The 26,830-nt window shown below is 39.3% G+C and overlaps 1 pseudogene; it reads left to right on the top strand.

The window, feature by feature from the left end:
• Positions 1-16,673: 16,673 nt before the first annotated feature.
• On the top strand, positions 16,674-23,745 carry LOC118042927 (uncharacterized; annotated as a pseudogene).
• The last annotated feature ends 3,085 nt before the right edge of the window (positions 23,746-26,830 follow it).

Genomic DNA, 26,830 nt, shown 5'->3' on the forward strand with positions numbered 1-26,830 from the left:
AGTAAAGGAATCGCCAGATGAGATTCCAAATTGATTGAGATCGCCAGAAGGGATCTCGCATTTCGATATTGGTCAAAGGAGGTCGCCAGAAGGGACTTCATATTTTAGCCTTGGTTAAGAAGAATCGCCAGATGGGATTCCAAGTTTTTTGGGGTTAAAGGAGATCGCTAGAAGGGGTCTCGAGATGACTAAATTTTGATCATAGTTTTTGGGTTGAGGAGGATTGTTGTAAAGACAAAGTTTCAGAGCGATCAAGCTCCAACCAGATCAGTTTCGGGAGTTCAGTTTTGGTTTATCTTTATAAATCTTACTGCGCAAAAACTATGCTCCGTAAGCTTTATAAAGAGGGGGCATCTGTTGTAACCCATTTTTGGGTCCCCACAAAAATAAATAAAATAAATAGCCAAAAGAGGCTAGAAAAATAACGGAAGGCAAAAGCACTCAGAAAATGGTTAGAAAAACTGGTCAAGGAGTATAAAGATACAAAGATTGGATTTTTACAGTATTTTCTTGAAGGATGAGAGCCCTATTGAGAAGGAAAATTTAAATTTTGAGGAGAAGCCCAATTTGGATGTTTATGGACTTAATTGGATTTTTATTTGAATTTATAAAGGATTTGATTGCAAGAAACAATTGATTTTTAAGTCAATTTGGGCTTTAATTAGAAGAAATTAAAGTTCTGGGGCCAAATTATATATTTTTTAGGAATTTATTGGGTCAAATCAGGGGCTTAATTGCATAAATATTGAAGTTTAATGGCCAATTAGGGACTTAATTGTAAAAATCCGAAACCAGGGACCAATTTGGAGAAGGCGCAAAGATAGAGGGTGCTGTTTGAATTTGATCCAGGGGCTTAATTGAAGAAATTAGAAGTTTATTGATCAATTGAGGGCTAAATTGCATAAATCAGAGGCCAAGGATCAAAGTGGAAAACGCGGCCAACTATGGGACGGACCGAAATTGGAAGGGACGAAATTGAATTGAACACAGATGATTAAGGACTGATTCAAGAAATGTTCTGGCGCCTTTTATTTTAAAATGGAACGGCGCGTTTTATCCAAAACGACGCCGTTTCATGCAAAAAAAAAAAAGGAGACCGAACGGTGCCGTTTTGAACGGCACTGTTCACTTTCTTCTTCCCCGAACATTACAGCGGGGAAGAAGGAAAAGTTTGCATTATTTATTTTCTGCAGGTCCCTCTTGTCACCGACCGAGGCCCCACGCCGGTGGCCACCGACAGAAGACACTGGCCGACCACCCGCCGCGCTGCCGAAGCCGAGGGAGGCCCGCCTGGACAGCCGCTCCCCGACAGCCGCTCCTCGACCCGCTCCTTGGCTCCACAGTGAAGCCACGCCCGCTGGTTCTATAAATGGAGAACCGAAAGAGAGAAGAAAGGGGGGAAGACAGAAAAGAAAAAAAAAGAACCCAAAGAAAAAACAAAGAAAACCGAAGAGAGAGAGGAGGAGAGAACCCGAAGAGAGAGAGAGAAGAAACCGGAGAAGGAACGAACAGAGAAGAGAGGGAGGAGGAAACAAAACAAAAAAAAGCAATGAGACAGTGAGGGGACGACCGAGAGGGGAGACCATTGTACACAGAGAAGGATGAACAGCTGACAGAAGGAAACACCCGGGATCAAGAGGAGAAGAACCAGACATAAGCAAAAAGGAGGAAGACAGAGGTACGTGCGTCTACATAAAGAAGAAGAAATACTGCAGAAAACAGTTGCGCTTCCCAACCACTGCCACCGTCAGAACCATCGTGAGCCCCCATTGGCTTCCTGTCCACCGCCACCAGCATCACTGGGAGTGTTCGCCATCGTCTTCAACATCATTTCTGCCACCAGACCTATGGGGGGAGAAAAGAAACACACAAGTCGGACGAAAATCAGCCATTACTGCCCAGTTTTCCTGCAACCAGCCTCTTTTTCTCTTTCCCTCTCCGCCGTTGGCCCTCATCAACCACCACCATCATCACTCGTTTTCTCACCGACATCTCCACCTCAAGAAGCCACTAAGACGTCACACACGGTGGTTGCATCATCTTCTCCCCAGACGTAGCAGCACCATTGAAGAAAAGGCAGCAACCCGCGCCTCTGCTGCGAGAAGAAGAAGAACAAAGCCATCACCGCCAGCTACCACTATCTTCCTAGTCGACAACAGCACAGTTGGGAGCAGAAGGAGAAAAGGGAAGCAGAGGAGAACATAGCTGAAGAGGAACGCAGAGAAGAAAAGGAAGAAGGGCTGAACACCGCACTCCACAGTCACCGACCACCGTCCAAGTCACTCCCCGGCCACCACTACCAGCGCCTCCACAAAGCTGCCATATAGAGGGAAGAACATTGCTGACTGAGGGAAACCAAGAGAAGAAGCAACGCCTCTGTAAAGGGGAAGAAGAAGAGAAAACAGCTGCTGTCATCGAGCTTCCCAACCACTGCCACCGTCAGAACCATCGTGAGCCCCCATTGGCTTCCTGTCCACCGCCACCAGCATCACTGGGAGTGTTCGCCATCGTCTTCAACATCATTTCTGCCACCAGGTTTGCACCCCTTCGTCGCTGTGCATGCACCATTTCCTTGCATTTCACTGTTGAAGTGAAATATAATTCACTTGAACAGTGAAATGTTAATTCACTGTTCACATCACATATAATTCACGTGAACAGTGAAATGCTATTTCACTGTTCACATCATATTTATTTCACTGTTCACATGAGGCCTGCTGGGTTCAGCCCAGCCATGTGGGCCCCGATGGGTCAGCCCTAAAAAAAAAAAAAAAAAAATAAAAAAATCTTCAAAAAAAATTATTTCAAAGAATTTGTGATTTTTCTGTAATTTTATTATTGTATTTTGGGTCAATACCGGTTTGTATTTTTATATTGTCAAGATACAAATTCGGTATTAAAATACCCGGTTTTCGTCAAAAAAAAATGTTTACTAAAAAAAAATGTTTTGTTTTCATGCATACGGCCAATACACTAACATGTTTTGAATGTTCTTTTTATATTAAAAAAAAATATTGGAAGTTTTGAAAATGTGTTTTCACATGGATTTCTTAAACACAAATCATTTTCTTGCATTTGTGGATTTTACAACCTGTTTGTAAAACTCCAAAGGGTATTGGCCAATATTCCAAAAACTATAAAAAATCTTATTTTGGGAGGAGAAGTTGTGGTTATTGTTCACCGCTAATGTTTGGATGAAGAAATCCTTAAAAGGACGAACATCCAAAATATTATCGGGAGTAATAAATCAACGCACATGTTTGAAAGAAGCTTTGGTTGCGATCGAGAACATTTCAAAATTTTAATTTTTTTTCTCCACGGTTTACGAGTCGTGAAAAGTATAAAATTGTTTTTTATGTAACTGTGAAATTTTCTTCGTTTTTTTCTTCTTCTTTTCCTTGCGATTTACGAGTCACCGACTTTTGAAATACTAAAGGAAAAATGAGCTTTTATAGCACATGGAATCTCCTTAGATTTCTATCCAAAATAAATTGACGGGTTTAGAAGACACCAACACCATAGACTATGGAGCAAACCAAACACCAAGCAGCTTACCTTAGGTAGGGCGTATTAGGGGTGCTAGTACCTTCCCTTTACGCAACCAGTCCCTTGCCTTAGAATCTCTGAAAGACCAGTTAGGGTTCCTAGTGACCAAATACTAGGTGGCGACTCCAAAGAACCAAATCCTTAGAACACAACGAAAATCGCCAGCCGATGTCGTGCCTTTATAATTTTTTTGAGGGGGTGTGACAAAACTTTTGAATCCTTTGGATTTTCTTCATGCCCCTCTACATTTGTTCGGGCACCTTTGATGATTGAGAATTTTCTTTTATGCTCCCTAGTATTGCTTGGGCACTTTCGATCATTGAGGTTTTCTCTATGTCATCGCACTTGCCCCCAGTGTGGGGTGTGATCCTAGCCAAGGTTATTTTTCAAGAAATATTTATTAGGCTCAAAAGGGGACTGCAAATGATATATATTTAAGCCTTGTGAAAGAATTATCAAGGATGGCCTTTCTTCATCTCAAATGCATGCATTTAGGATCGGTAAGTCTTGCTTTCATGCGAGTATGCAACATGATTTCTCATTATTCATTCAAATAAAACTCAGCTTTTGGAGTCACTTCATGGGTTTTTTTTTTTTTTTTGGGTTTTTCTAGGTGTATGGTTACCTTTCTAAGGAATCACCTGAATTTTCAGAACTCGTTTGTTTTGGACAAACATCAACATGATTTCAGTTTCTGTACTAAACTTTGAATTCCCAAAAATCCTTGTGAACATGTGCGATCATGCATAGTTTTGAAAGGAAGGAAACACACCCCAAATATTCTTGGTGTGATGGTTTCATGCTTAAAAGTTATGCTCAAAATGTTATTTGCATGAAACAACAACAAAAATGGAGGTATGTTAAAAACACATGATCTTATTAACAAGAAAGGCTCATTTGACAAGGAAGATATTGCGGAATTTTGAGCCAAGTTACCAACAAAAACTGGAATAGGTTGAAATAAAAATCAAGAAATTTTACAGGCATGATCAAACTAAGGTTTTTTTTTTTTTTTTTTGTAGAACAAGAATAGGCTCCAATATGCAGCGGTGATGCAATACCCTTTGGTCAGCCTTCCCACCAAAACTTTTGCAAAAAATACATGATTACAACGAGGCTCTTGACAAATTTTGCCCCCAATTTCCTCTGGCAGAGTCATTATTGGGTTTTGAACAAAAATGATAGGTCGGTTGGAAAGAACTTTCCTAGAGTTATTTTTCAGTATCTGCTCGAGTAAGCTAGAGGCGAGTCACACATGTCTTTAGAAACTCCAACTCTTCTTAAAAATGGACTTTTCGGCGAGCACACTCTTCATCTTTCGTACTTTTCATCGTTCAAAGTCAGGTGTTGTGGACTCGTAGGGGACCTACTTTTCATTCTGGTGCATGCATGACAAATGTATGAAAATGTAATCTATATGATGAACTCACCCTTCGAGAGGTGACAATATGGTCGTAACTCTTGTATGATGGACAAGAATCGTGATTTTTGCCCAAACTCTACAATGAAAATTTTCGGAGCAACGACCAATGTGTCACCCATAAGTCTTGAGTTCAAGATGCTTCAAGAAGGGTTTGCCCTTATGCAAATAACAATAGCACATACAACCTAAGGACAAGTTCTATTCATTATGTGAACAGGGGTAGGTTTTCTATCTGGTCTCAAAAGGGTCTCATATCTGCCCAGTGACGTTCTTCGTAAAGACAGTATGGGGGCGTTGCAAGGAATGGTTAAGGTACGTATACCCACCATTACCAAGCAGACACTCAGATATGAGTTGGGTGTTTCACGCATCTGAACCCTGACCAATAGTCTTAGGGCAGATCGCTAGTTCCCCACCTAACCTAGAAGCTTGTGTGTGCTTTCAAAAATAAATACAGGTGATGCATGAGACAATTCTATAAAATGCATGGAAATAAATATTAACAAAAAAGATAAAAATGCAAAAACTTAAACACATAAAATACACAAAGCTTAGTCCAATAATGTCAGAAACAATACCTTCCCCAGTGGAGTCGCCATTCTGTCACACCCCAAAAAAAAATCAGCGCGCGGCATCGGCTGGCGATTTAAGTCTCATTGTAGCGTTTTCTTGATTTTGGTTCGTTGGAGTCGCCACCTAGTAATTTATTGAAGGCTACTAGAAAACCGGATGTACTGGTCTTGTCAGAGATTCACGGGTACGGGACTGGTTGTGGTTAGGGAAGGTATTAACACCCCTAACGCACCCTACCTGAGGTAAGCTGCTTCGTGAATTTGATGCGTTAAAGAAGTTTTAATAATTGTCTTTTCATCGAAAATTAGAAATATCACTTACGTATAAGTTAATAATTCTTAACCGTGATCCAATCAAAATATTAAATTCTTCTTTAATCTTTGCAATTTTATCATAAATAAGAAAATAAAAAATAATTCAATAAAAAAAAATAAACAAACACACACATACACTTTCACTATTTTTTGTTTCTTTTTCCTTTTCTTTCTCCTTTTCTTTTTTTTTTCTTTAACATCCATATTTACAAAATACAAAATCACAAAAAACTCAAAACTAAATAAATATTACATTAAACAATTTGGAAATTACAGTAACAGCCCTAAAACAATCTGGAATTCACAGGAACACCTTCTGCACCACTGACACAGTGCTGGGAGCATCTTCTGGGCAGCTGAACGGTGGTGGCGCGTCTGCTCCACGCGCCACCACCACTAGCGGCGCGTGGGCCCACGCGCCGCCGGAAAAAACAACAACGCAGCAGGGGGGTCCTCCCTTCTTCCTCGCCGGCGGTGAATACTGCTTCTACCTGCAACAAGAAACGCAAAAAGGGCCACAAACAGTTGATTTTAGATTTTTACTTCCTTTGTTTTTGAAATCTGCTTCGGCTTTTATCTCTTTTGCAGATCTGCTCCGGTTCTGTCTTCTTCCTTCTTCGTGGTCCGTTCTTTCCTTCTTCAATCGGTGGCAGGTCTGGCGGCGACGGCGAAGGGCTGGAGGCTGGAGCTTCTACGGTGGGAGGCCGAAGGTGGGAAGATCTGTGGTGTGAAAAGGGGCGGTCTAGCCGTTGGTTTCAGTGGTGTCAAGGAAGCTGGAGTGGGCCGACTGATCTGACTCCTTGGGCGCCACCGTGCTCGGCTGCTGCTGGAAGAAGACGGCGCTGCTGTACTGGGAGGGGCCGTTGCTGCTGGAAGAAGGAGCTGGGTCTGCTGGATCTTGGCTGTTGTGAGGCAGATCGGAGGAAAAGAGGGAGTTGTGGTCGGGTTTGTGAGGGGAGAGGGACGGTGGCCTGTGCAAGGGCTGAGGAAGAAGATGAAAATGGAATCAGTGGGGGACGAATGAACGACCTGTTCGCCGAGGAAAAAGAAGTTTCGACCGGCAATGGAGAGAAAATCAAAACCGGGGGCGCTGTTTGGTTTGCTTGTGGGGATGATTTTGGGGTGAAGGTGCCGATCCTTTGGTTTTCTCTGGCTTTGGGAGAGTCGGGTGAAAGGCAAGATCGCCGGGGAAGAGGAGAAGAAAATGGGGGGAATGGCGTGGAGAAATGTGGGGATCTGAAATGGTGGGGGTCCTTGGCTCTCTGGTTCCGGGAGAGAAAAATCCAAGGACCCCGGGGAACAAAAAATCAAAACCAGTAGGGGAGGCGCCGCCGGCTAGTTTTTTTTGAGTGGGGAGAAAGAGTCGATTTTTAGGGTTCTTGTGTTTTTTCTATAATGTGTCAAAATTGCCCCCCCTCTCAAAAAATCAGTTTAGCATGGTATTTATAGGAAAACATTTGCTAGGTTTTTCAACTTGGTCCCTCAACTTCTTTCTTTTTTGTAAATTTTGATTTTTCTTATTTTTTTTGTATTTTTTGAAAACGAAAAATATCAACGTCGACTCAAATGCGAAAAATCAATGATTTAAAAATGACGCGTGAAAAGTCGAACGCGTTTGAAAATCTTTTAACAATTTAAATTCTTTTTTAGACGACGTTGAAAATGCTAAAATGACGAAAATATATTAAAAAACATATTTTTTGGATTTTCTTTGTTTTTCTCAATTTTTTGGATTTTTTGAAAATATATCGAAACATGGGTCAAAAATTGGGTAGCAACAGATGCCCCCTCTTTACAATGCTTACGAAGCAAAAGTCCTCAAAATTTTGCATAGTAAGCTTTGTAAAGAAAACAAAAGGAAAATGATTTCATTATCTTGGGCGACCTGCCCACACACTCACACTGATCTATTTTCACGGGCGACCTGCCCACATATACTCACCCTAGTCTATTTTCACGGGCGACCGACCCACTATCTCCCAATAGTCTATTTTCACGGGCGACCTGCCCACACATTGGGTTTACCTGAGATCCCATCTGGCGACCTCATTCAACTGGAACGAAAATATGTGTAACTCGGTTAACCTGAAATCCCATCTGACGATTCCCTTTAACCAAAGTTACATGAGATCCCATCTGGCGACCTCATTCGACTGGAACTAAAATGTGTGTAACTCGGTTAACCTGAAATCCCATCTGGCGATTCCCTTTAACCAAAGCTACATGAGATCCCATCTGGCGACCTCATTCAACTGGAACAAAAATATGTGTAACTCGGTCAACCTGAAATCCCATCTGGCGATTCCCTTTAACCAAAGCTACATGAGATCCCATCTGGCGATGGCGACCTCATTCTGGTCTCATTGTACGGGTGACTAACCCTAGTGCTGGTCTCATTGAACGGGTGACGAACCCTAGTGTTGCTGGTCTCATTGTACGGGTGATGAACCCTAGTGCTGGTCTCATTGTACGGGTGACGAACCCTAGAAAAAAGCTAGTCTCATTGTACGGGTGACGAACCCTATGTTGGTCTCATTGTACGGGTGACGAACCCTATGTGGAAAGAATATGAAAAGGTGGTCTCGTTGTGATGGGCGACCTACCCAAATAGAAAGAATGTGATGTGCGGTCTCATTATAATGGGTGACCTACCCAAATGGAAAAAATATGATGAAGTGTGGTCTCATTGTAATGGGTGACCTACCCAGATGGAAAAAATATGATGAAGTGCAGTCTCATTGTCATGGGTGACCTACCCGAAAATGGAAAAAAATATGAAAGTGGGGTCTCATTGTAATGGGTGACCTACCCAGATGGAAAAATATGATGAACGGTCTCGTTGTGATGGGCGACCTACCCAAATAGAAAGAATATGAAGTGCGGTCTCATTGTAATGGGTGACCTACCCAAAAATGGAAAAAATATGAAGTGTGGTCTCATTGTAATGGGTGACCAACCCAGATGGAAAAAATATGAAGAACGCGGTCTCATTGTCATGGGTGACCAACCCAGGTGGAAAGAATGTGAAAAAAAATGGTCTCATTATGATGGGTGACCTACCCAGATGGAAAGAATATGAAGTGTGGTCTCATTGTAATGGGTGACCTACCCAAGAAAAATGTTGGCGAGGGCTCAAAGGCGCACTCGAAATGAGGTAGGGTTAGAAAACGCGCTACCTGAGAAGTGAGGGCTCAACGGCGCACTCGAAATGAGGTAGGGTTAGAAAAACGCACTACCCGAGATGATAGCTCAAAGGCGCTCACAAAAAGAGGTGGGAGCTCAAAGGCGCACTCAAAATGAGGTAGGGTTAAAAAACACACTACCCAAAAGATGATGATGAAACACCGACCTGACAATGTTAAAAGCAATGCATTATGATCAATATGCATGTATACTTACCTGAGGAAAATAGGTCCCCCTTTCTTCATGGTGTGTTTCTTTTCTCAAAAGTTGGAGTGTTGGCAGTGAACTTCGATGGCTTCTTCGCTCTTGCTTACTCGAGTCATCTCTTGTGATTTTTACCTCTAGGAAAGACTTGATATCATCGTACTTCTTTGTCCTCCGCCCCTTTATCTCAAGGGTTGCCAACTTTGCTCGACATTTTCTTAGAATGGGAATCATGGAGCCTGCCCTATCATATGTTTCTTTATTACTCCCTAGCTTGATCATGCCCCCAAGTGTTCAATTCGGGTTTGTGGACGAGGCTATATGAAGGAAGGTTTGACAAGGAGTTGTTTTCATGCAGAATTTTTGAAATTCCAAAGTTATTCCAAACACAAAAATTATTTTGACATCGATTCAAAGCAAACTCATTCTAAAACATTCAAGTGATTCCTATGGAGAGGTTATCAGAAGTGATGAAAACTTCTTGTTTTGGCTTTTGGTAAAAAATATGAAGTGACCTCTGGTTTGTCAGAAAAGGTTTAAATCTCAATTTGAGGGTTATTGAGAACCGAGGTTCAAAGCATTTATTTTATTTGCACGAATAATGAATTGGTTCACATGAGAAAGCATTGCCTACCGATCCAGATTGCTTGCCTTTGATCAGAAAGGGCTTGATTAGGCACGTAATGTAGGCTTGGGCTCTTGGCTATGAAGAAAATGATATTTGTAGGCTCAAAAAGTGTTTAAGGGATTTTCAAAACTAAGGATCACTTGTGCTTGTTTCTTGACCTTTTGTCATTTAAATGTCCTTCGAAAACTGTCTATCGTGCCCCCTTGTGTTGGGCTTGGGCTTTTTCTCTTTGCTTCTGTTTTCTTCATATGGTTTTGAGGAGCATCATATTGTTTTTTTTTTTTTTTTTTTTGCTCAAAACTTTTGGATCCTTTGGATTTTCTTCATGCCCCTCTACATTTGTTCGGGCACCTTTGATGATTGAGAATTTTCTTTTATGCTCCCTAGTATTGCTTGGGCACTTTCGATCATTGAGGTTTTCTCTATGTCATCGCACTTGCCCCCAGTGTGGGGTGTGATCCTAGCCAAGGTTATTTTTCAAGAAATATTTATTAGGCTCAAAAGGGGACTGCAAATGATATATATTTAAGCCTTGTGAAAGAATTATCAAGGATGGCCTTTCTTCATCTCAAATGCATGCATTTAGGATCGGTAAGTCTTGCTTTCATGCGAGTATGCAACATGATTTCTCATTATTCATTCAAATAAAACTCAGCTTTTGGAGTCACTTCATGGGTTATTTTTTTTTTGGGTTTTTCTAGGTGTATGGTTACCTTTCTAAGGAATCACCTGAATTTTCAGAACTCGTTTGTTTTGGACAAACATCAACATGATTTTAGTTTCTGTACTAAACTTTGAATTCCCAAAAATCCTTGTGAACATGTGCGATCATGCATAGTTTTGAAAGGAAGGAAACACACCCCAAATATTCTTGGTGTGATGGTTTCATGCTTAAAAGTTATGCTCAAAATGTTATTTGCATGAAACAACAACAAAAATGGAGGTATGTTAAAAACACATGATCTTATTAACAAGAAAGGCTCATTTGACAAGGAAGATATTGCGGAATTTTGAGCCAAGTTACCAACAAAAACTGGAATAGGTTGAAATAAAAATCAAGAAATTTTGCAGGCATGATCAAACTAAGGTTTTTTTTTTTTTTTTTGTAGAACAAGAATAGGCTCCAATATGCAGCGGTGATGCAATTCCCTTTGGTCAGCCTTCCCACCAAAACTTTTGCAAAAAATACATGATTACAGCGAGGCTCTTGACAAATTTTGCCCCCAATTTCCTCTGGCAGAGTCATTATTGGGTTTTGAACAAAAATGATAGGTCGGTTGGAAAGAACTTTCCTAGAGTTATTTTTCAGTATCTGCTCGAGTAAGCTAGAGGCGAGTCACACATGTCTTTAGAAACTCCAACTCTTCTTAAAAATGGACTTTTCGGCGAGCACACTCTTCATCTTTCGTACTTTTCATCGTTCAAAGTTAGGTGTTGTGGACTCGTAGGGGACCTACTTTTCATTCTGGTGCATGCATGACAAATGTATGAAAATGTAATCTATATGATGAACTCACCCTTCGAGAGGTGACAATATGGTCGTAACTCTTGTATGATGGACAAGAATCGTGATTTTTGCCCAAACTCTACAATGAAAATTTTCGGAGCAACGGCCAATGTGTCACCCATAAGTCTTGAGTTCAAGATGCTTCAAGAAGGGTTTGCCCTTATGCAAATAACAATAGCACATACAACCTAAGGACAGGTTCTATTCATTATGTGAACAGGGGTAGGTTTTCTATCTGGTCTCAAAAGGGTCTCATATCTGCCCAGTGACGTTTGTTGTAACCCAATTTTGGACTCACCAAGATTTTCTTGAATGTTATTTTATTTCTATTATTATTTATAAAAATAAAAAAAAATCAATTTCTTTTTCAAAATAAAAATTAAAAAATAAAAATAAAGGCTGACAATGTGGAGAAAGGAAATCGGGGAATCAAGCTGCAATTTTGGAGGAAGTTCAAGGCCTAATTGTACCTTATTGTGCCTAAGAAATGAAGAAAAAATACAAATTCAAGGTCAAATTAAATGATTATCGGATGAATTTGCATAAAAATTAAGTTCAATGACATAATTAAATTTTTAATGGGCCAATTTGATTTGATCATGGGCCGAATTAAATTTTAATTATGTTTAAGAATTAATTTGGGTCCAATTGAAGGATTTGATTAAGTGCAAGGACTTAATTATATTTTAAATGGGTCAAATTAATTTTATTTGGGGCTTAATTGGTGAAAAATTAAGTTTGGGAGTTTAATTTGGGCTTAATTGAGAAAATCTGAATTTTAAAAGACCAAATTTAATTTTTACCAAGTTAATTAGGGGGCGAATTGCATTAAATAAAAAGGTTTAGGGTCAATTAGGGCTAAATTGAAAGAGAAAGGACTGAAATGGACTTTGATAAAAAATCACTGTTCATTATCTTCTTTATTTTTCTGAAAAAAGCTGGTCTGGTTGACTACTTTGCAACTGCATTTAATGTACCTAACATCCACTAAATTTAACAAATCTTATACGAAAATGATCCTCTGCAGTTTTTCTACAACCCCATGTGATCAGGTTGGGCTAAATGACAATATATTAGCACTGGTGACAGCCTAAAGAGGCCTACTCAATCAGTTTTTGTCTGCAGATTTTATTTTTTTTCTCTGAAAAAAGCTGGTCTGGTTGACTACTTTGCAGCTGCATTCAATGTACCTAATGTCCACCGAATTTAACAAATCTTATATGAAACGGATCCTATGCATTTTTTCTACAACCCCATGTGATCAGGTTGGGCTAAATGACAATATATTAGCACTGGTGACAGCCTAAAGAATTATATATATATTTTTGTGTGTGTGTGTGTTATAATAATAAAAAAATTAAAAAAATAATAAAACAAAACCAAGGGAGTTCTTGCAGTAGGCATTGATGTCATGTTACTTTGCACACAAAACTGTACCGTAATTTTGTAATATGGGAGAACAAATAACTGCTGCTTTTCCGAGTCCTAAAATTTCTAGCATGTCTCAATCGTTGTGCTGCTGAATGTAGCATGTTTATTGTACAATATCACACTTTAACAAAATAAAAATAAAAAATAAAACAAAAATAAATATAAAAGGAAAATAACGCGGATCTAACACCCATCCTATCATGTTATCGTTTCGTGGGTCCAAAGCCAAAATCTCAAATATGGTTATACCCATTTCTCAACGATATAAAAATAACTTTTATTTTATAAACAAATACTGTTCGTCGACATGTCTCTTTTTCATAAAAGGACCGATGTCAAAAGTTTAAATATCAAATATGGATTATGTCCATATTTTTTTTTGGTAACTCCGACGTAATTCTCCTTTTTAGGGTTAAACGTCAATATTTTAGACAAGTTTCCTATTTCTAGGAACTGATGTCATTTTTAACGCGTCTCCTACGAATATTTTTTGTTTTGGTCGACACGTCTCTTTTTACAGAAAAGGACCGATGTCAAGGATTTATACCAAATAAGGGTTATGTCCATTATTTTCTCTTGTAACTAAGACGTAAATCTCCTTTTTAGGGTTAAGTGTCAATATTTTAGACGAGTCTCCTATTTTTAGGGACTGATGTCATTTTTTAACGCGTCTCCTATTTTTAGGGACCGACGTTAACTATTTTATAAAAAAAAAAAATTGCAAATAAGCTCAAAATATAATAGCATTTAATCAAATATAAAAACACACGAGTAAGGGTAACCTTTCTTTTGAAAGGATGTTTTAAGGGTGGTGTCTACCTTCCCTTAGTCATAACTAACCCAGTACCTGAATCTCTGGACCAGTGTCTAATTTGGGATTTCTAGTTCCCTCAAATTACTAGATGGCGACTCCAATAAAATTTTCATTTCCCCAATAAAAATAAAAAAAAAAATCTTTTTGTTAAATAAACAAAAATGAACGGAGCCGTCGCCCGACGTCGTGTATCGACAGAATGGCGACTCCACTGGGGAATAGGGTTGAACCAACTGCTTGTGTGTGTTTTTTTCATTTGTTTTTTTTATTGCTGTTTATTTTTTTGTATTTATTTTATTTGCACTATTTATTTTATGCAATATCAATTGTAAATCATTTCATTTTTTAATTACACATGCATGCATGTTATTTATTTGTGTATTCACACACTTCACGGTGAACCCATAAAAGCTCTGGACCCGAGCTCGTCCTTTTTAAGATTAGAAAAGAAAGATTCAGGTGGCAAGTGTGACTTATGTCCACTGATGCTCATTTGGACTTTCGCTTGGATTGTAACTCACCCTATGCAACGGGTATTGTGGAATTTTCTTCCCATACTCATGTTGTATAAGGTTAAGAGGCTGATTACCCCATGGGTAATTCGGGCAATCTAAGAACCAAAGAAAATCTTTAAGATTAGAATCAACTGAGCCAAACCCTATGAGCTAGATCTTATCAATTAGGATATACCTTTAGGACACAAACAAATATCAATGCATTAACATACATATTCATATACATTTCATATTCTCATTAAATCTCCACCGATCCTTATAGGAAGTGTGAGATGGAAAAGCCCATTACTATTGAGGAATTTTTGACCAGATCAGAATTGAACCAATATGATGAAGGGGATTGTTTGCCATCCAAGTTTGAGTCTCAATTGCCAGAGCATGTTAAATTAGATGACAAGCCACTTGGTACAGGACAGTTGCTAGATTGTTGGGAAAAGTTATCCTCTCATGATCAAATCGATTTTCAGAAACAATACGGGGATCTATCACATTTACTGAAAATTAGGGTCCAACATGCTTGTTTTCAAGCCATGATAGGGTTTTGGGATCCAGAATATCGGTGCTTCACTTTTGATACTGTGGATATGACTCCTACTATCGAGGAGTATGATGCCCTGTTAGATTGTCCCAAGTCAGAAAAGGTGTACTTTTACACACATACAGAGCATGCACCTTCTAATTTTGCTTGGATTACTCAAATAGACTGTCAACTAGCAAAAGCATAGGCGACTAAACGAGGAAATAGCCAGGGTTGGTTTTGGAATGTACTAGAAGCCATATTCAACAGGAGATTACGCGATGAGAGCAACGAAATTCGATTGAGAGTTTTGGCCTTAGGCATATATGGTTGGTTCTTTTCCCATCTGCCGAGGGAATGATCGATTTTGAGGCTGTTAATGTATTTAAAAGTGTGGTGACCCTTAAAATCAACCCTGCTGCAGCGATATTGGCAGAAACCTTCTCATCCTTAAATTATTGTAGAAGAGCTGGAAGGGGTCGTTTAAGATGTTGTTTGCAGTTGTTGTTTGTCTGGACTGTGAGTCATATGATTGAGGGGAAGATTTCAGGTTTGATCGGTACCCCATGGCATCTTTATTCTAAGCTGGAGAATTTCACTGAAAAACATTTGCATGAAGTAGGAAGATCCACATGGGAATCAATGTTTCGAAGTTTAAGTAAATCTCAGTTTCATTGGAGGAGTCGATACTCTTACTTCAAATCTTATCTGGCATACTGTGGTGAGTACCCATGGGTTCCGTTGATAGGAGCCCGTTGCTGTATTAGTTATTGTCCCAACATGGTTTTGCGACAGTTTGGATTTGAGCAGTTTATTCCAAGGACTACCGAACTGGCAACATTTTATGAAGATTTCAAGACCTCGAAGAAATTATTAGAGTCAGTGAGGAAGGCATGGAAACATCCTGGTAGGGTTACTTCTGCTAAAAGAGTAGAAGGAAAAACAACTAAAGGGTATCCGATATGGCAAAAGACGAGAGGGAAAGGGTACAGAGTTCCTCCTTTTGAAGGGCCACCGAGGTCTTTGATTCAGTCTGCTGAAGACATATACGAAGAAGTTCGCGCCCAACAAGAATCTTACAACCTAAGTTTGAATGCTGAAGTGGAAGAGTTAGGGGCTAAAAGAAGAAGGTTAGAATCTAATCTAATCACTCAAGAAAAAGCTTTGGCTAACACAAGAAAAGAAAAGGATGATTTGTTAGCTCAACTACAACAGCAACAACTTAAGTTCCAGCAACTACAAGAAAAATATGTACTTTTGTCAGAGGATAAGAAGAGGCAAGATGTTAGCATGAAGAGATGGATTGGAAGAGCATCAAAAGCTGAGGAAATGGTATTGAAGTTGGAAGAGACAAATGAATCACTCCAGGAGCAGTGCCGAAGTCAAGATATAATAATTGCCAATTTAGATGAGCGAGTGGATCATTTGCTTTCTATTGAGCAGACCTTATCATCAGAAAAAGAAAATGCAGAAAGAGAAGCAGAATGTTGGGCTTCTGAAGCTATGCGTTATCATGTACAAGCAGATGATGCCAAGAATTATGCTTTAGGATTAAGAGGTATAGCCCAACAAATAGCAGACGGTGAGCCAATGACTAGAAATGAATTCCATCGTTTTTTTGGGTTGATCAGAGATGGAATTAATGAGATCTCAGCATATGACGGTCCAAGGCTTTGGAAAGATTGAGTCTGTTGTAATTGTAATATTGTAAAATAATGAGAAATGCTTATTTTGATTCTGATTTATGGCATCAAATTTCTCCCCTAAATCGGTTCAAGTCCCTGTAGGTTTGGAGTCCTCAGTGAGAACTTTTTTTTAAGAGAATCTGATCTGGTTTGTTCCTTATCATAAGTTAAAAGAAAATTTGAAACCAATAACAAACATGCATAAACCATATGGCATTTTGCATCCATTTGTGCATTTCATTTAGTTTACTTGCATTCATCCAGGTTGAAATATAGGTCCCCCAAGAGGCCATAAAATTCATTACACTCGACTACGAAGGAAGATAATGGAGAATGAAGAAAGAGCCAACTAGAGGCTCATTATCAAAGAGAGTTAGAGAGCATGAAAAACGATATAGCACGACTTACAAGTCTACTCGAGCAGACCCTAGTATCCAAGTCTGGGGAAGGTACCTCTACCCAGCCGACAGTTGCAACTCCATCTATATCTATGCCATCAGCTCCTTTGTATTCCCGCCTCAAAATTTAGGGGCAAATCCCTCTTCATTTGAACAACAGTTCACTGCCAATGTTCCACCAGCACAAGTGCCAGTTACTGTAAACCTGGCAACTGATGACCCACAAAGGATGAAATTCTCTGAAAATGTCGATTATGATAAATTGACTGCTCTAGAAGAGAGATTGAAGGCAGTCGAAGGGGCAGACTTATATGATCCTGTTTATGCTGCAGAAATGTGTTTAGTTCCAAATGTAGTTGTACCCAAGGAATTTAGGGTACCAGAATTCATCAAGTATACTGGAACTGAATGCCCAGTCACTCATCTTAAATCTTATTGCAATAAGATGGCAGAAGTAGTGAATGATGAGAAACTTCTCATCCATTTCTTTCAAGACAGTCTTTCTGGATCGGCATTAAGCTGGTATACAAGGCTGGATAACACCAAGATCAGAAAGTGGAAAGATTTGGTAAAAGCCTTTGTGGAGCAGTATAAATTCAACATGGAGGTAGCCCCGGACAGGTCAAGCTTGTTAATCATGGAAAAGGGCAGCAAAGAGACTGTAAGAGAATACGCTTTGAGATGGCGTGAAAAAGCATCTCATGTGCAACCCTCTTTGTTAGAAAAAGAAATGGTCACTCTTTTTTCTAACACTTTTAAATCTCCCTACTTTGAACACCTCGTGGGTAGTTCAGCTCAGCATTTCTATGATGCTGTAACTATCGCTGAGAGAATAGAACAAGCGATAAGAGCGGGGAGAATGTCAGAGCCTACTGAGAAGAAGGCTTTACTGGGAAAAAGAAGGATTCCGAGGTGAACAACGTGGAAGGAGTGTATAAGGGTAAGAAAACAAATTACCACCATTATAACTTCCAAATGCCTACCCAACAAGTTGCAAGTGTAAACTTCACTAAACCTTTCCCTACCAACCAACAAAACCAACCACATGACCAACAAAGTAACCATATCGTTAATCCTCCAAGAAGGAATTTTCAAAGAACCCAAGAACGATTGCCACCATTGCCACTTCCTTTGGGAGAAATGTACTCAAAGTTGTTGAGTATTGGGCAAGTAGCTCCCGTTCCCTTAACCCCACTGCAACCTCCATACCCAAATTGGTATAAGCCAGATCTGAAATGTGAATATCATGCTGGCGTTGCTGGGCATAACATTGAAAGCTGCAATGCATTTAAAAACAAGCTTCTGCAATTGATAAAGGCTGGATGGATAACTTTTGATGATGCACCGAATGTGAAGTCCAATCCTTTGCCCAATCATGCTGCAAGCAGTGGAGGAGTGAATGCTGTAGGAATTGAGGGTAAGAAGGAAAGAGTTTTGAAGGTTTCCATGGAAAGACTGTATGATATGCTGGTACAGTCTGGATATTTATCTGAGTTTGAACCAGTGATGAATGAAAATAATTACTGTAAGTTTCATGGCAAGGTGGGACATCACATTGATGATTGTGAAGAATTTCACCAAGAAGTGAAAAGGATGCTGACTTTCGGCATGTTAAGGATAGAGAGTGAAGAAGAGAGCAGTGAAGTTGGGATGATAGGCCGTCAGGAGACAAAAATGGAAGTTTGTAGACTCCAACCAACTGTGGGTGGTCCACCAAAACTAATCCTGACCAAGCCTGTATGCACAAACAGTGAAAGTTATGGCTCAATGCCTTACAATTATGGGTATTCTTTCAACATTAAGAACCCTACTCCCATCTTTCACCCTGAAATCGGCTGGTTTAACTCGAAGTGGTCGTTGTTTTACACCAGAAGAATTAGAGAGGCAGAGGAAAGCTAAAGGAAAAGAAATAGTTGATGCTTTTAAAGGCATGGAAGTGAACAAGCCTATAAGTGAAGACGAGTCCAACGAATTTCTGAAGTTGATGAAGCATAGTGAGTATAGTGTGGTGGATCAGTTGAAGAAAACTCCTGCTAGAATCTCTTTAATGTCACTTATCTTGAGTTCTGAGTTACACCGTAAGGCATTGCAAAAGGTGTTGAATGAAGCATATGTGCCACAGGATATTACTCAAGATACAATGGAACATTTGGTGGGAAGAATTCAAGCCTCCAATTACTTATACTTCACAGAAGATGAGCTAGGCCCGGAAGGGACTGGGCATAACAAGCCTTTGTACATCACTGAAATGTAAGACTATTTGATCGGCAAAAGTACTTGTGGATAATGGTTCAGCGTTGAATGTGCTACCAAGCATATATTAGATGAGATGCCAATTGATGCTTACTACATGAGACCAAGCACGATGACAGCTAGAGCATATGATGGTTCCCCTAGACAGGTGATAGGGACCATTGACATTGAATTGTTTATAGGGCCTCAGATGTTTTTGATAACCTTACAAGTGATGGATATCCATCCTTCTTATAGCATGTTATTGGGAAGGCCATGGATACACGCCGCTGGGGCTGTGACATCATCTCTACACCAATGTTTGAAGTATATTATCAATGGTACTCTAGTAAAAGTTAAGGCAGAAGAAACCTTGTCCATGATAAGGAATGTGTCGGTCCCTTATATTGAAGCAGAAGATTGCAAAGATGGAAATCTCCATGCCTTCGAGGTTGTGAACACTGAATGAGTACCAGAGAATACGGTGTTAAGAAGACCAATGATTTCTGATACTGCCCGAATGATAGCTAAGTGCTTTTTGAAACATGGGCTACCATTCCAGAATGATCCAATTGCTGGAAATCTCAAGAGAGTCAACATAATGAAAATTAAGGCTGTTGATCAGAGGTTTGAGCTTGGCTTTAAGCCTAAGAAAGATGATTACCAGAGAGCTGCTAGGATTAAGCGAGAAAGAAGGTTGGCCAGAATGGAAGGAAGGAAGCCAGAAGAAGAAGACATTGTAATCCCACCTATCCATGTTTCTTTCCCAAAGTCAGCATATGTGATGAAACCTGAAAACATGATGAAGTCTTGGGGCAGAAACTTGCTTTCATGGATATCAACAATGTAGAGGAAGGTGAAGGAAAAGGCTGGAATTCTGATGACGAGCCAAAAAGCAAAAGAAGATGAACTGTTACCTCAGTTAACTGTCCACTCTTAGAGGAGGCTCCAACCAACACCTTTGTGCGAAAGCTTGGCTGTTGACGAAGTATTCCATAATTGGGAGATTGAAGAAGCCCCAGTTGTTTTCAAGAAGTAATGAATAAGCGTCTGCTTATATTTGCTCTTATGTACTTTGTGTGCTTTGCTTTGTAGTTTGCTTTGTGTTTTTGTACCTAGTTGAAAATCTTGGTTTAAGATGTCAACATAAGGTCTTTTCATAATTATTGAGTCAACTTTTAAAATATTATTGAGATCTTGCATTTTCTTCAGCAATTGTTATCTTTTTTGTTTTGTTTGGCTACAAGATACGCATTTACACAAAACACCTTCCGCTTCAGGAATTCTGAAAAGCGAATCCTCCATAAATCCACAAACATATTGCATTGAAAATGAATGGCCAAACTTTGATAAGGATGTGATTGCAATGGACGAAGAGGAATGTAATGAAGATTATATGAAAGAGTTTACTAGACAAGTAGAACAGTCTGAGCATGCTTGGAAACCTGCAAAAGAAGAATTAGAGGTGATAAATGTAGGCACCGAGCAAGATAAAAGAGAGCTAAAGATTGGAACTCTGATTACTACAGAAGAAAGATGCAGTTTAACCTCATTACTACAAGAGTATATGGATGTGTTTGCCTGGTCTTATGCAGATATGCCTGGTTTAGACATTGATATTGTAGTGCACAGAGTGCCTTTGATAGAAGGATGTAAACCTGTCAAGCAGAAATTGAGAAGAACTTCGCCCGGATATTCTACTCAAGGTCAAGGCCGAGATAAAGAAGCAGTGGGATGCTGGTTTTCTAGAAGTCATTAAATACCCTCAATGGGTATCGAACATAGTGGTTGTACCGAAGAAGGACGACAAAATCAGAGTATGTGTGGACTTCAGGGATCTAAACAAAGCTAGTCCAAAGGATAATTTTCCTTTGCCTCACATAGATGTCTTGGTAGACAATGCTGCTAGAAGCTCAACTTATTCCTTCATGGATGGATTCTCCGGGTATAACCAGATTAAAATGGCTGAAGAAGATAAAGAGAAGACCACTTTTGTCACACCATGGGGAACATTTTGCTACAAAGTGATGCCATTCGGGTTAAAGAATGTTGGAGCCACATATCAAAGGGCAATGGTGACACTTTTTCATGATATGATACATAAAGAGATTGAAGTGTATGTGGATGACATGGTTGCCAAGTCTACGAATGAAGAAGATCACGTTCAGATTCTAAGAAAATTATTTGATAGACTAAGGAAGTATCAGTTGAAATTGAATCCTGCAAAATGCTCATTTGGGGTGAAGTCTGGAAAGTTGCTAGGGTTTGTGATAAGTAATAAAGGAATAGAGGTCGATCCTGATAAAGTGAAAGCAATTCAGGCTATGACAGCTCCTAAAACCGAAAAAGAAGTAAGAGGTTTCTTGGGACGTTTGAATTACATTGCACGATTCATATCTCAGTTAACAGCAACATGTGAGCCCAATTTTTCGATTGCTTCGAAAAAAGAATCCTGGTACTTGGGACAAAGATTGTCAAGAAGCTTTTGATAAAATAAAGCAATACCTACAGAATCCACCTTTGTTAGTGCCGCCTGTACCTGGAAGACCTTTGATCTTGTATTTGACAGTAACGGAAGAAGCAATGGGTTGTGTGTTAGGACAACATGATGAGTCTGGAAGAAAAGAGCAAGCTATCTATTATCTGAGCAAGAAGTTTACAGATTGTGAATCCAGATATACTATGATTGAAAGGCTGTGTTGTGCTCTTGTATGGAGCACGAAGCGTCTTCGACAATATATGTTGTATTATACCACCTGGTTGATCTCAAAAATGGATCCTCTTAAATACATCTTTGAGAAACCTTACTTATCAAGCTGAATAGCAAGGTGGCAAGTAATGTTGGCCGAGTATGACATTGTATACAAGACAAGAAAATCTGTAAAAGGAAGTGTAATTGCTGATCATTTGGCAGATAATGCTATCAAAGATTATGAGCCTTTGAAATTTGACTTCCCGGATGAGGATGTGTTGATAGTAGAAGAAGACAAAGAGAAGAATGATTGGTGGATTATGTATTTTGATGGGGCAGTGAATGTATCTGGCAATGGAGCGGGGGCTGTGATAATCTCACCTGACCATAAGCAATATCCCATCTCAATCAAACTACAATTTGAATGTACCAACAATACTGCTGAATATGAGGCTTGTATCCTTGGGTTGGAAGCTGCTTTGGAGATGAAAATAAAGAAGCTTGATGTCTATGGGGATTCAATGTTAATAATCTGTCAAGTGAAAGGCGAATGGCAGACCAAAGAAGAAAAATTGATCCTATATCAACAATATCTCTCAAAACTGACTGAGGGCTTTGATGAGATAGATTTTACCCATATGGGAAGAGACAAAAACCAGTTTGCTGATGCTTTGGCAACCTTAGCTTCTATGGCCAAAATTGATTACGGAATCAGGGTACAACCAATCCATATTGAGATTAAAAATTTTCCAGCTCATTGTTGTTCAGTCGAAGGAGAAATAGATGGGAACCCATGGTTTTATGACATCAAGCGGTTTATCCAATATCAAGAATATCCCTTGGGGGCATCTAAAGCAGATATGAAGACCTTGAGAAGGTTAGCCATGGAATTTTACCTAGATGGAGAAATTCTATATAAAAGATCATTCAATGGAACTTTACTAAGATGTCTAGACGAAATCGAAGCTAAAGTAGCATTGCAAGAAATTCATGAAGGAATTTGTGCAACTCATGCAAGTGGGCACATGATGGCTAGACAAATGCAACGATCTGGGTACTTCTGGATGACCATGGAGAAAGATTGCATCGATTATGTCAGAAAATGCCATAAATGTCAAGTGTACAGTGATAAGATAAATGCACCTCCAGCTCCTCTGTCTAATATGACATCACCATGGCCATTTGCAATGTGGGGAATAGATGTGATTGGTCCAATCAACCCAAAGGCCAGCAATAGGCATCAATTTATCTTAGTAGCCATTGATTACTTCACAAAGTGGGTGGAGGCCAGCTCTTATACTCATGTAACTCAAAAAGTGGTCAAGTGCTTCATTGAGAAAGATTTGATATGTCGGTACGGTACACCTGAGAAGATAGTGACCGACAACGCCCAAAATTTTAATGGAAAAATAATCACAGAATTGTGTGCGAAGTGGAAAATTAAACATTCAAACTCGTCTCCTTATAGACCAAAGATGAATGGTGTTGTCGAAGCTGCAAACAAGAATATCAAGAAGATGGTAGTCACTTACAAGGATTGGCATGAGATGCTTCCCTTTGCTCTGCATGCATATCGTACAGCAGTAAGGACATCCACTGGAGCTACACCTTATTCATTAGTATTTGGGATGGAGGCAGTGATGCCTTTGGAAGTAGAAATTCCATCTTTGAGAGTACTAATAGAATCTGAACTAGAAGAAGCTGAATGGGCTAAAGTGAGATATGAGCAGCTAAACATGATAAGTGAGAAGAGGTTGGCTGCAATTTGTCATCACCAGCTGTACCAAAGAAGGATGGCCAAAGCATATGACCGAAAAGTTCGACCTAGAGAATTCAAAGAAGGGGATCTTGTACTACGAAAAATCTTGCCATTACCAAGTGAAGACCGAAGCAAGTGGGCACCAAACTATGAAGGCCCATATGTAGTAAAGAAGGCATTCTCTGGAGGAGCTCTGTTGTTAACTAGGATGGATGGAGATGATTTACCTAGGCCTGTGAACTCTGATTCTGTGAAAAAGTATTATGTATGATGTGTTTCATCCAATCAAATCAATGAAGCTTTGGCCAGGAAATTCTCTTTGCATATACCTCACCAAAAAACCCATGCATGATCTCAACGACTCAACAATTTGATTTTTTTTTATTTTTACAGGAGAATCCATTCTTCTTAAATGAGGTTTTAAAAGAACTGATTTTGTTTGTGATTTCAATGAAATAAATCAATGTTTTGTTTGGAATAATATTCAGAGCAATTCCTTTGAAAGAGATGACCAAACAAGTAAAAAAAAAAAAACATGCAATTGGAACAACTATCACTCAAATTATGTCTTGGATCCACATTTTATCAGCATGAATAATGATTGGTAGTACGTTAGTTTGTCATGGGCTCCAAAACATGGTATCTTACAAATCCAAAGCATTACGTTGGATGTGGGCAAAGTTTATTGGTTTTAACTGATCTTACTTGAAATGAGGAAAGACCATCTTTGATATTCCTTTCACTTTCTTTAAAATTATCCTTTGCAGTCCCAATTTGAGCCGAGTCTATTTAAAGTTTTTTTTCCTACACAAGAACCTTCACTAAGATCACACCCTACACTAGGGGGCAAAAAGAGAAATATAATTAAGAAAATTGTCTTGAAGGCATGTGAGCTTACAAAGAAAGTCTGACAACAAAGAATTCAATAAAACTCCAAAAATTGAGAGAAATTCCTAACAAATATGGGAATAACAAAAAAACAGAAGTTCCTCATTTGAAATATTCATCATCATTTTTGTTGTCAAGGTAGCAAAAGAAAATGCCAAGACAAGATAATAGTGATCTATAGTTTATAAGCCCTTAAACACTTTTTTGAGCTTATGAAATACTCTTTCTTTTATAGCTTTGAGCCATAAAATACATTACGTGCCTTTGAAGTCCTTTCTAATCAAGTAAGCAACCTGGATCAATAAACGACGTTCTCAAAATATAAGAGACTTTTCCATAAAGAGTCATGGTGTAACAAATAATTACTCATTATTATTCATGCTGTTAAAAAGAGTATATCTAAAGATAAAAGGCAAATTGCTTCTTTTGTCTCAAAATACCTTCAAGCAATCGCTTGAACACTTTGAAAACCAAAGCAGAAGGTCATCTCATTACTTACCTTCATTGAGATTACTTTTACTAAGAGATTTGATATAAAGCCCTAGAGTTGCCTGAACTTTGTTATAAACAAACATTGAGAGTTTCAGTTTTCGAGAACAAAACAGATCTTTTGAAAAATCATTTTTGAAAAAAGGTTTCTTTGTAAGAAAAATGAATATACAGCACACTACGAGGCACCATTAGAAAATTAGAGATTCTAATGACAACAAGAGCAAAGGAGGAAATGAAATGAGACAGTTAATTCTCCTAGGGGGCAGAGAAGCAGTTACCAGATCCGTAATGGCACAAAGAAATTTGCTCCCTTAGTGGAAAATACACGTGATAAACTGTGGGTTTCTTCTAGCATGAGGACTGAAATAGTATGATTTTCAGTATCTATGAAAGGAGATTGTTGACTCTTACAATATGATCAGTTAGACAACAAGATAACTGATACATCTTCAGTAAGAGAAATGCAGATGAAATCCCAGGACAATGTTGGGCCACGGAGAAGCTGATTCTCTCAGTGAAGTTACCAATAGAGAAACGTGCAGTGACTGTTAGGAAACTCAAAAAATGGACAACATGGGTCAGCTTGAGTAGACTTGAAGTACGCGTAAATCAAAAGAGCTCACTCAAAGTCAAAACCCTCAAACAAGATGAACGGGGATCTATATTTCAAAAACAGGTAAGATGCATTGCATATCATCTCACTTCACAAGCATCGCATATTTGTTTTGCAGATATCTCTCGAAACAAAACTCCTCATGGGATCCAACAAGACAAAGATGAATTGAAGTTCTTTAAATCATATCAAATGTGGCAATTCCATAAAAGCAAAATTCATGAATAAAGACGAGAAAGATGGATTTTTATTCATGGGCATAATGGTTTACAAGTACAAACGTTAAACACTGCGAGGATGATTAGGGATATTTTCAGCTCGATGATGATCCATCATTACTCAAAATTCCTCAAACTGGTTAATTATGCGTTCCATCTGTTCCTCGAACTCGAGGTGTCGTGTGTTAACATAGTCCCTCCAAAAGTCAACACGTGCATTGAGCTCTTCGTTTCTCCTCTCCAAGTCGTTTCTGTGACGTCTCTCATCATGGAGCCTTTTCCTTAAATTCTCAATCTGATTATGGAGCTCAGGAATTTGAGTATTCAACTCAAGTCTTCTGGCATGAAGACGCTCCGCCATGCTCACCAAAGACGAAGTAGCCCTGATACTGAGAGCAAGTGACTGATTCACTGCTTCAATATCGGTCCTGGCTGCCAGTATTAATTCATCACGAGGAAGGATCATGTCTCTAACCACGGCTAAAGCAATATCTTCATTGTCCATTACAGTATCCTCTATTGTAACTGGACGACCATTCACTTCAAAAGTAGTACGCCAAACTACAGGCTCTGCCGCAGGAGCAAGGTTTGGATTAGCATTGGAAGAAGAGGAAGACATGGTTAAAACTTCAAAAGTTGAGAACTTTGAGAGTATTGAAAATGTGAGAAGTGGATGATGTCTTTTGCCCAATACTGCATGATTTATAGGGAATTTGCTCCTGCCATCATTTTCAATAGAAGATCAGATCTTAGCCGTAGATACAAGACTTCCTTGGGAAGCTTTCCTCATCTTTTGGGATCCATTTACTAATCAAATCCCAACCGTACATATAAGACTTTCTTAAGAAGCTTTCATCATCTTTGAGATCGATTTACAAATCAAATCTCAATCGTACAGGTATGACTTCCTTTAGAAGTTTTCATCAACCCTAAAGCTCACTACTGAAATCACTTTCAAGTATTTCACCATCGGGCAGGTCGCCTGGAACAATTAGACCACTTGCGATTTTCATCGCATTTTACCATCGGGCAGGTCGCCTGAAACAATTAGACCACTTGCGAGTTTTTCTCGCATTATATCATCGGGCAGGTCGCCTGGAACAATTAGACCACTTGCGAGTTTCATCGCATTTTATCATCGGGCAGGTCGCCTGGAACAATTAGACCACTTGCGAGTTTCATCGCATTTTATCAATCG

The sequence above is a fragment of the Populus alba genome, chromosome 1, assembly GCF_005239225.2.
Source record: "Populus alba chromosome 1, ASM523922v2, whole genome shotgun sequence".
Lineage (NCBI taxonomy): Eukaryota > Viridiplantae > Streptophyta > Magnoliopsida > Malpighiales > Salicaceae > Populus > Populus alba.